The following is a 10,132-nucleotide window of genomic DNA, read 5'->3' as shown; positions in this document are numbered from 1 at the left end:
AACCAACAAATTCCAATGCCTCGCAACATAGAAAGGTAACTCATAGATCTCCCAGATTACTAATGAGCCCAATAACAATCGAATCAACACATCCCTCAATAATACAACTTGGAGCCAACCAAGCCGACTCAAGTTAGAACACATATCCACATTGGCCTGCCAACGAACCCCTTATTAAGGAAACCCTGAAGCTATTCCTTCAACTCCTTTGACTCTGCCGGTGCCATACGACACGATGCCCGGTATCAAATCAATACCGAAATCAACAACCCTGCCCGTTGACATGCCTGACCACAAGAAACACATCTGAAAAGTCCCTCACCACCGGAACTGAATCAATGGTAGGAGTCTCTGCACTGACATCCATCACGAAAGCCCAAATAAGAAAGACAATCCTTCCTAGCCATCCGCTAGGTCTTAGAATAATGCTGTATTCTGGGCCAGGCCCGAGCCTAAATAGGCCAAACGGGCCTGGGCTTAATGGGCCTGGGCTTAGCGGGCCTGGGCTCTGGCGGTCCCGAGCCTCGCGGTCCCGGGCTTCGTGGGCTCAACGGGTGGAACTAGCTCGTGACGGGCCTAAGCCCATATGGTCCTAAGCTAAACGGGCCGGGCTCGTGGGCTTAGCGGGCCTAACGGGCTTTTTTTATTTCCGGGCTTTTTTAAAAAAAAATTTGTGTTTAAGGCAATTTCTTGTAAACCATATCTTGGCTATATAAAAAATATATATGTAATATATATGTAGAAATCTAATTATTAAAGTGCTTGACGAAAAAGTAAAATAACAAAACAATAGTAAAACTAAATTGCCATGCATAATAAATTAATAAGAAAGTACAACATGAAGCATAAATACGTCTAATAATTTTAAAATAACACAAATTGTTGAAAAATCTTAAAGACGAATTTGCGGATAAATACCATCAACACAAAACGTTATATGCTTCCTTAAAATGCCTGCGGTACACCCTGAACGAAAATTTAAGACTATTCCACAGTTCTTGCACTTTAATATTTGGCCTTCTTCATTTTCTTCAAGCACTTCATAGTAGTGCGAAACAAATAAGCGCACTCTTTCCGAACGAGGCATGATGTAACTTGAAAATTAAGATTGAGACTTGAAGTCTTGAAAATTGGAGATTGAGAGATTGAGAGAAATTTAGATTGAGAAATGAGTATTGAGTATTATTTATAGTGTTAGAGAAGGTTAGTTTTGTAAATTGAAAAAAAAAACGGCTATTTGTGCAATATGGCCGTTGGTGGTCATTGGGGGTGGGGCCCTCATTTTGAATTTTGAAAAATCTTGTTTTGTAGTATATATAGTATACTAGTATAGTATAGTATATATATATATATATATATATATATATATATATATATATATATATAGTATACTAGTATAGTATACTATAACCCTCAAACAAATATTGTTCAGGACAATGATAATATTTCTGATAAGGATATCCCTTCTGTATCCGAGATGGATTTCGACCCCAATAATACTTAATGATTCCACACCAAATTGATTTTAGCCCCGGTTCTCGGGCACGAAGATATATTCAAAAGGAATGGGATAATTATTTATCCGTTGAAGAAAAGGCTTTAGTTATTAATGCTACTTCCATAGACGAGGGTGTTGATAATATAGGTATGGCTCTAGTTAAGGGTAGAGAAGATGCAGTGTATACCCTTATCCTTACAATTTTAGAGCATTTCAATGGTAGATTTACCTCAAATCATGAGACCATCAGAACCTTACTTAATGGGCTTAGATGTAAGACCCTTAGTGAATTTAGATGGTATAAAGATAGTATATATTGTATGTTATGTATATATATTACCTTATATATTTTCTTGTAGTATATATTGTATGTTATGTATATATATTCCCTTATATATTTTCTTGTAGTATATATTGTATGTTATGTATATATATTCCCTTATATATTTTCTTGTAGTATATATTGTATGTTATGTATATATATTCGCTTATATATTTTTTTGTAGTATATATTGTATGTTATGTATATATATATTATAGCTTATAAATAATTGCAAGTTAAAGACAAAAAAATATTGCAAAAAGATATTCAAGGGCATGTCTTATAATTTTTATTACCAAAAATGACATATCTTTCTTAGTCTTCCTCCCCCCAATGGAATGAGCACAACAAGGTACTAATACCACCATTAAAAGGGAAAAAACTAAAAGAAGATGTGCCAAAGTACAAGTTACACCATAATCTACATTGTATCTCTAACAAATCTCATAAATCCTTCAAGGTTCGGAGGAGGTTGCATTGGTGGTGGTGGAAAAGAAGCTTGTTCATCACCACTTCCGGGCGAAGCAGCATCCTCCGCAAGTTCCGCCATCATTTCTTCATAAGCTTCATCTATCGCCGGTTGTGATCCGCAATTCCAAAGTTTCTTCTTTCCGAGCGGATCCAATCTCTGAACAGTACAGATTTTTCCAAGCTCTCCCTCATAGACGCTCTATGATCACCTATTTGAAGTCTTGCTTGACTGAAAGTGCTCTCTGATGCAACAGTTGAAGCTTGAATAGATAAAATATCCCGAGTCATCCTTGCAAGAATCGGAAAATATTTTTCCCTTGCCTTCCACTATTCCAAAAGATCAAAAGTGCCGTCTGGATTCTCCTTTCAAGTCCCTGCGACAAATAAATTTGAAGCTCATTTAGATGTGAAGTATCATCATAATTATCACCTTGAGAACCCCTGAACTCCGTCCAGGATTTAAGTACTTTTAAGCCCGCAACTTTTTTAGACGATTGTGAACTAGACGAAGTAGGGGTTGAAACATTTGGCCTAGCATGCTCTAAGGCAAGTTGATAATCATTATAAATTGTTTGAGCATTAATTTTAATTGAGGCTTTTGCATCTGCAAGTGTAGCAAATTCCTCATTTGAAAGATCTAAAGCCTTATAAATATTTGAGTACTAAAAATGAGGACCTCCTAATTTCATTGTAGGATTTAACATTGCAGCAACACCATAAATAGGAAGGATAGGGAAAAAATATTTTTTAAACTTTTCTTTCATTTCATTTATAGCAAGTTGATAAATTTTCCCACCCTCTGAAAATTCAACAAACAAATCACATAGGCCTGCAATATAAACTAAACAGTTTGAAATAGTAGGATAATATTGCCCAGAAAATGCATTTGTAGCAATTTAAAAATGTTCTAAAAAATTTATAAATTTTTTAACATTCGTCCAATCTTGAGTAGTAAGCATTTCATCATCATCCTCACCACCTACCCAAGCATTAAACGTTGCATTAATTGGGTTTCTATATTCATATGCAACTACTAAACTTTCGTACATACAATATCATCTAGTCGGGCAAGCTTTAGGAACCTTTCTTTCTCTAAAGCCATATTCATCACATTTTTTAAAATAATCTCTAAGTCTATTTCTACGGTTTGAATAAAAAAGCCAATTAAGAGCCATTCTAACCTTTTCAATTTCTAAATTTAAAATTCGCATACCATCACCGACAATTAAATGATAAATATGACAAATACATCTAACATGGAATATATTCCTAAATGCAGGATTTAGTGTTGTTGTAAGTATGCCTATAGCACTAGTGTTACTAGAAGCATTATCCATAGAAATTGCCATTATTTTATCTCTAAAGCAAAAATATCTACAAATATCTGCAACAGTGTTAGCTATAAACTTACCTGTGTGACGTGAATTAATTATTCTATACGCAATAATGCGTTTTTGCATTGTCCACTCCTCATCTATCCAATGACTTGTATTAGATAATCACAATCATTACCACTTCTACCAATATCAGTAATAATAGAAATCCGATTAGTTATATGAGTAAATAAATACCGCAAATATTGTTCATATTCATGTTTATATTTATAAATATCGCTCTTAACTGTTGCGCGAGGCCAACCTTTATAAGTAGGATTAAAAACTCTTCTAATATAATGCACCCAATTAGGATTAGAAGGAAAAGAATAGGGTAAGCACATAACGGTAACCATCTTTGCTAATTCTTCACGATCTCTATTTGGATCGTAATATAAAATACCTCCGGTCACAGTGTTAATTCCTGGTTGAACTAGATTTGAACCTGTACTAGGGCTATCCGCAAAATCTACACGTGTCCCCTCTAGCTGCGCTTTCATTTGTAAATATCTAACTTTATCTCTAGGGTGTGTTTTTATGTTCCTAGTCAAACTACCCGTGCCGCTATGGTCTCCAGTATATTTATGCGCCAGTAATTTCCCACATGTTTTACACTTAGCCTTTTTTTGTTCTCTTACTTGAGTAAAAAAATTCCAAACTAATGATGTTTTTTGGCGTTTAAGAGGTTGTCTATTAAAACTAGGGGTTTCTACAGGTGGATCGGGCGGTACATCAGTTGAGTTATTAAAAGGACTAGTAGGTGTATCATCTAAATCCGATTGGGTTTCATCTTTATCCTCATTTTCCTCATCATTTTCAAAGATAGTTTGATTAGGATAAAGAGCATTCATAGTTTCATCATCTAAATTTTCACCTGGTGCAACATTATGGCAAAATTGACTATTGAAAAATTGAAAACAGGGGTTATCACTATCAAGAATAATAGGAGCAACAGGACGTCTACCAGGTCTGAGTCGGGGAGCCGGGGGAAGGGTAGTAGGTTGGCCACTACTTTCACCAGTTTTAGCTTTTTCCTTACCACCAAACATTTTTATCAAAGATGTCATATTAATTACAATTATGCAAATTAAAACACACAAAAATATATTCTTAAAACTTAAGAGTTGAAACGAGTTTACCGAATTGCCGAACAACTTCTTGAAAATTGAAAATCGTTGAAGACTTGAATATTTCAATTCACCAACTTCACAATTTTTCACGAAATTTCAACAATAAAATAAGCAATTATAGTAGAGAGATTGAGAGAGATTGATGAATTGGTGAGTAAAAATGAAAGAATGAGGGGGTATTTATAATTGAGAATTGGGAAAAAGTGTAATTATATAAAGTTTGGGGTTAAAATAAAGTTTGGGGGCCAAATGGCTATTTTTGAAAGTTTCAAACGGTCAAAATTGCAGCCCAACGGCTACTTTTTAAATTTTTGACCGTTGCTATTTAAAAAAAAAATATTTTAAAATAGCCGTTATAGGCCCGTTAGGCCCGGTAAGACCGGCCCAGGCCCGCCAGCCGGTCCCGAGCTTAGCGGTCCCGGGCTCGTGGGCTATTTAATGTGACCCGGCCCGCCGCGGGCTTTTTGCACCATTGAGGACCGGCACACCAGGCCCGGCCCGCCAGACCCGTTTAGCCCGTTAGGACCGCGGGCCCGGTCCCAGCCCAGCCCACCATACAATATTATCTTAGAATATAAAACTACCCTACTAGGGCATGAAATCCGTCGATCCTCGCCACTCAATCTGTGGCATTCCCGGCATAGCCAACATCGTCGCCTTAGCGCAATAGTCCAGAATAACATGACACGAATACAACCAGTCTATACCCAATATTACATCAGAATCTAACATACCAAGTAGCACGAGATCTACTCGGGTATCCAAACCCCGATAGTCACTAAACAATACCGATACACACGACCAATAACCACAACATAGCCTGAATATGAGAACTCCCAGTCTCCAACTCCATATAGCCCACGAATCACCATACCTAATCCCAGTTTCGCCGTCCGAATACATACCACACCTCTAATACCCAATCATTCCACGAGAGATACTCTAAAATTCTTCTGTGTCACCAAGCAAACTCGAATATCAGCAGTCGATCTAACAAGAGAGTGTCGCAATACTACCGAAGTACCATCAACTTAATCACACTACCTTTTTCTAAAGCATATACCCTCGTCAAATCACCCCAATTAGCAATACCATTTCCTTAATCATCTGAAGATCATTTCCCTAATTATCTGGAGCATTTCTCTAATTATCTGAAGCTGCCCGTGCTGCCTAAGAATTTGTGACCTTCCTTTCAGAACTGATCTGTGACCTTACACATGCAAATTTAAGTCTTTCACAACATACCGCATATACCATACCATCCTAAGGTAAACATGAGAACTTCATATCCATTCCAAGCCACACGTAACTATATACTCAACTAGCCAAGAACTTTTCAATTGGACCTCATCTGGGAGAAAATCACTATACATCGCATGCTCCTCATGCCCGTGGAAAATATACACCTCTAACCGTGGTAGAAATCATCAAGAACTTTTTGAATTCCATTCGCACAAAACTAAACCGTCAGGACTGAATCCTTCTAACTCAACCAAGCTACGCAAGCCACTAAAAACCCAAGTGAATTGTTGCGAAACACTTGCAGAACTCATTACCTCATAATCACCCAAAGGACTAATCATATCTTTACCATGCTGATCCAGCCTATTACCAAGCTATCCTATTGATCCTAGTTTCTTCTAAATTACCTTCAAATTGATACTTCTCCTTGCCATAATACCACAATCTCTCAACCCAGACTCACCATATGAGACCCAAGCATAAAACCACACGTCTAAGGCTTATAACATGCTAAATACTCTCTTAAATATCCCAACAACACCACATAATAAATATTCTACTCTAAAAAGACTTCATGTGAATCTTAATCTGTTACCTTCACCTTCCTGATGCTGATGAATAGAATCCCATAGTTGATACAGAAATGACACAAGTCTTGACACCCTCCAGTGCAAACCTCAGTTTCTAACCAATTATACAACTTGAAAATCTCCAATTATTACATGTAGAATCTTGAACCCATTAGAACCATTCTCGAAAGTCATCCACTCTATTCAAACTGCAATTAGCCTGATCAAATGAACCGAGCAACCTGTGCCTCATTAGCACTCCGACACCGCGGAATGTAACCTCATCTCAATACAACCAAACAACATTCCTGCTCTATGCGCCGAGCATCCTTTACCAACAACAACTCAAGACATTCCGTGATCCTCATACACCTATGAAGTATAATATAACCTTTGTAAAAAAATTCCTTGATTCGAGCCATCCTCGGTCTCGATCTCCGTAAGCCATTGATTCACCCGTACGCCTCAAACTGGAACCAACATAGTACATAACTGTGCAGTCAACTAATCAATAGCGAACTCCCCCACTTGGCTCGAAGTCATAGATCAAAACACACACAATAACTCATCATGCATATACTCTATTACTGCCATAATACCATAATGAGATTAAATGCCATCCTTAATAAGCTCATGAAACACAGACCATCTAGCACTTTAAGTCTTCTGCAATTCTCGCATTCACTCCCGCAACAGTTAAACCCACTCTCTTAAGTGACCCAAATTTAAATTGCAACACATATCTTTCACTTGTAAATAAGATCTTCTAACAGACAATCATAAGGATCACACAACTTCAGAACACTTCGCATGAGATGACCTACCTGCTTTGCCTCCAACTAACATTTCTGTATACCTTCCACCGTTATAGACATTACGCAGTCGCTTGATCTTCCTAAGTCTGATCTCATACTGCAACATGAAATTTACTTCACTCCTAGCTAGGAAACATGAAAAGATTCTTCACACACCCATAATTCGGGGCTATACCTTAAATCAAGATGAAAATCAAGTACCTAATAGTTCTTCTATCCTCCAGCAGACCCTTATCGTCGTTTCCAAATCATATGAATACACCTCGCAGTCATAACATACTCATCATGTAGCTAACCAGTAATTACTTCCCTTAATAGGGACACAACAGAACATATAGATCCAAATGCACGCGCTCATGAAATCAACAGCTCAAGGCTCGAGATATAGGCAAAAATCCAGCCTCAAGTCCTCTAGACTGGCCCAACATCAACACATCGAGATCACATCTCGCCCCTCGATCAGGGAATCACAAGCCATCGATGCACATATGATAACAAGCGCTCATCCGTGCATACGAACGCGTGGAAGGAATTCAAAGAGTTACTTGTCAAGCTGAATCAAGGACGCACTATTAGAATTTAAGAATGTGAAGTTTTTCCTAAAGGTTCTGCAGCCTCCCAAGGATAAGTACAGACGTCTCCATACCGATCCGCGAGACTCTACTAAACCTACTTATGACTCGTGAGACTTATGTAACCTAGGTTCTGATACCAACTTGTCACGATCCCAAACTAGACCCGGTCATGATAGTGCCTCTCGTGAAGATAAGGCCAACCGACACAGTTCCCAAGTTCATTTAAATAATTTTAATAAGTCAATTTAGGCCTTTTTAATTAATCAGATATTGCATAATGTAAGTTCAAATGAATAGTGCGGAAATAGATACAGCCCGACATCAGAGTGTCACAAGTTAGACACTCGCTAAACTCCAATGACTCTGCCTCTGCTCAACCAGTGCCCGTTACCGGGTGCATAAATACCTGAATCTACACACAAGGTGCAGGGAGTAAAGTGAGTACTCCAACTCAGTGAGTAATAATCATAAATAAGGTCTAAGCAATAAGAAATCACAAAAAGTACATCAACATGCTGTATAGAAGTAGTACAAAACTAGTAGGAAAAGAAATGAAGCTATCAAATCTCTTAAAGCATCTTAGCTTAGTTTAAACTTCTTTAAAAATACTTTTTTAACAGTTAAGCAATTAAATGCAAGCAAGTAGAATAGATAAGCACAGAAAATCTGCCCCTCGGGCGTAAATACCAACAGAAACAGCCATTCGGGCAACAACATGGAACAACACCAGCCCCTCGGGCTATACCTCACATCACAATGGGTACCCGTGCTCACTGGGGGTGTGCAGACTCCTGGAGGGGCCCCTTACGGCCCAAACGCAATATCAAGCCATCTCGTGGCATCATCACTAGGTTCTCGGCCTCATATCAACAAGCCACCTCGTGGCGTACAAAACTTAGGCCCTCGGCCTCATAATCATAATCAGTGTATCACCGCTGCGGCATGTAGCCTGACCCAAAAGTATCCTCACAACACAGGCCCTCGGCCTTAATCAGTCAAAATCACATAAGCCACTCGGACAACAGTAAAACATGATGCTCAGCCCAAAATAATATTTGAAATATCATTTAATATATTAAAATATAGTAAACATGGCTGAGTTATGAAAACAGTAGGATATAGCATGACTGAGTACAAGTTTAAAGTCAAAACAGTGAGAAAATATCAGTAAAAACCCCGTAAGGGTCCAAATAGTTGGCACTAGGCCCAAATATGGCATTTCGTCCAAAACAAGATGATAGCAAACAGTTTTCAATCAAATATGCGGTAAAACAACTCATTCGGGATGGACTAGGTCACAATCCCCAACAATGCACGACCCCACGCTCGTCATCTAGCGTGTGCGTCACCTCAATATAGCACAACGATGTGCAATCCGGGGTTTCATACCCTGAGGTCATCATTTACAATCATTACTCACCTCGATCCGGTCCAAACTCTAGCCTGCGATGCGTTTGCCTTCACAAATCAACCTCTGGATGCTCCAAATCTAGCCACAATCAGTAAATAACTATTAAAATATGCTAAGGGAACAAAGCCCACTCGAAAATATCCAATTTACATTAAAAAAATCCGAAATTGCTCAAACCCGGCCCCCGAACCCACGTCTTGGAATCCGATAAAAGTCACATCAATAGAATCCTCATCCTCTCACGAGTTTATACATACCAAGAACATCAAAATCGGACCTTAATTGCCCCTTCAAATTCCCAATTTACACTCTCCAAATTCAAGCCATAATTTCCCAATTTTAGGCTTTAATTTTCCACATATTTCATGATTAAACAAGTAAGAATCAACATAAGATCGAGTATTAAGTTCAAAAATCTTACCTCCAGGTGTTTTCTCTTGAATCCCTCTTCAATTCCTCTCAAAAAGCTCCAAAATCGCCCAAAAATGGTGAAAGTTAGCCCCAAAATCGCGGACAATGACTATTTAAACATTCTGCCTAGGCATCAAAAACCTTCTTCGCGAATGTGAAAGCTTGACTTTCTAACTCACTGCGAACGCGACACCACATCCGCAAACGCGAAGAACAAAATACCCTAGACCCAGCTGCTCACCTTCCTTTTATGCGAACGCAGCGTGAACCTCGCGAACGCGATGCACAAGACTCCAGCCCTTTGCGAACGCAGAG

The sequence above is a fragment of the Nicotiana sylvestris genome, chromosome 9, assembly GCF_000393655.2.
Source record: "Nicotiana sylvestris chromosome 9, ASM39365v2, whole genome shotgun sequence".
Taxonomy (NCBI): domain Eukaryota; kingdom Viridiplantae; phylum Streptophyta; class Magnoliopsida; order Solanales; family Solanaceae; genus Nicotiana; species Nicotiana sylvestris.
Note: the sequence above shows the minus strand (reverse complement) of the source record.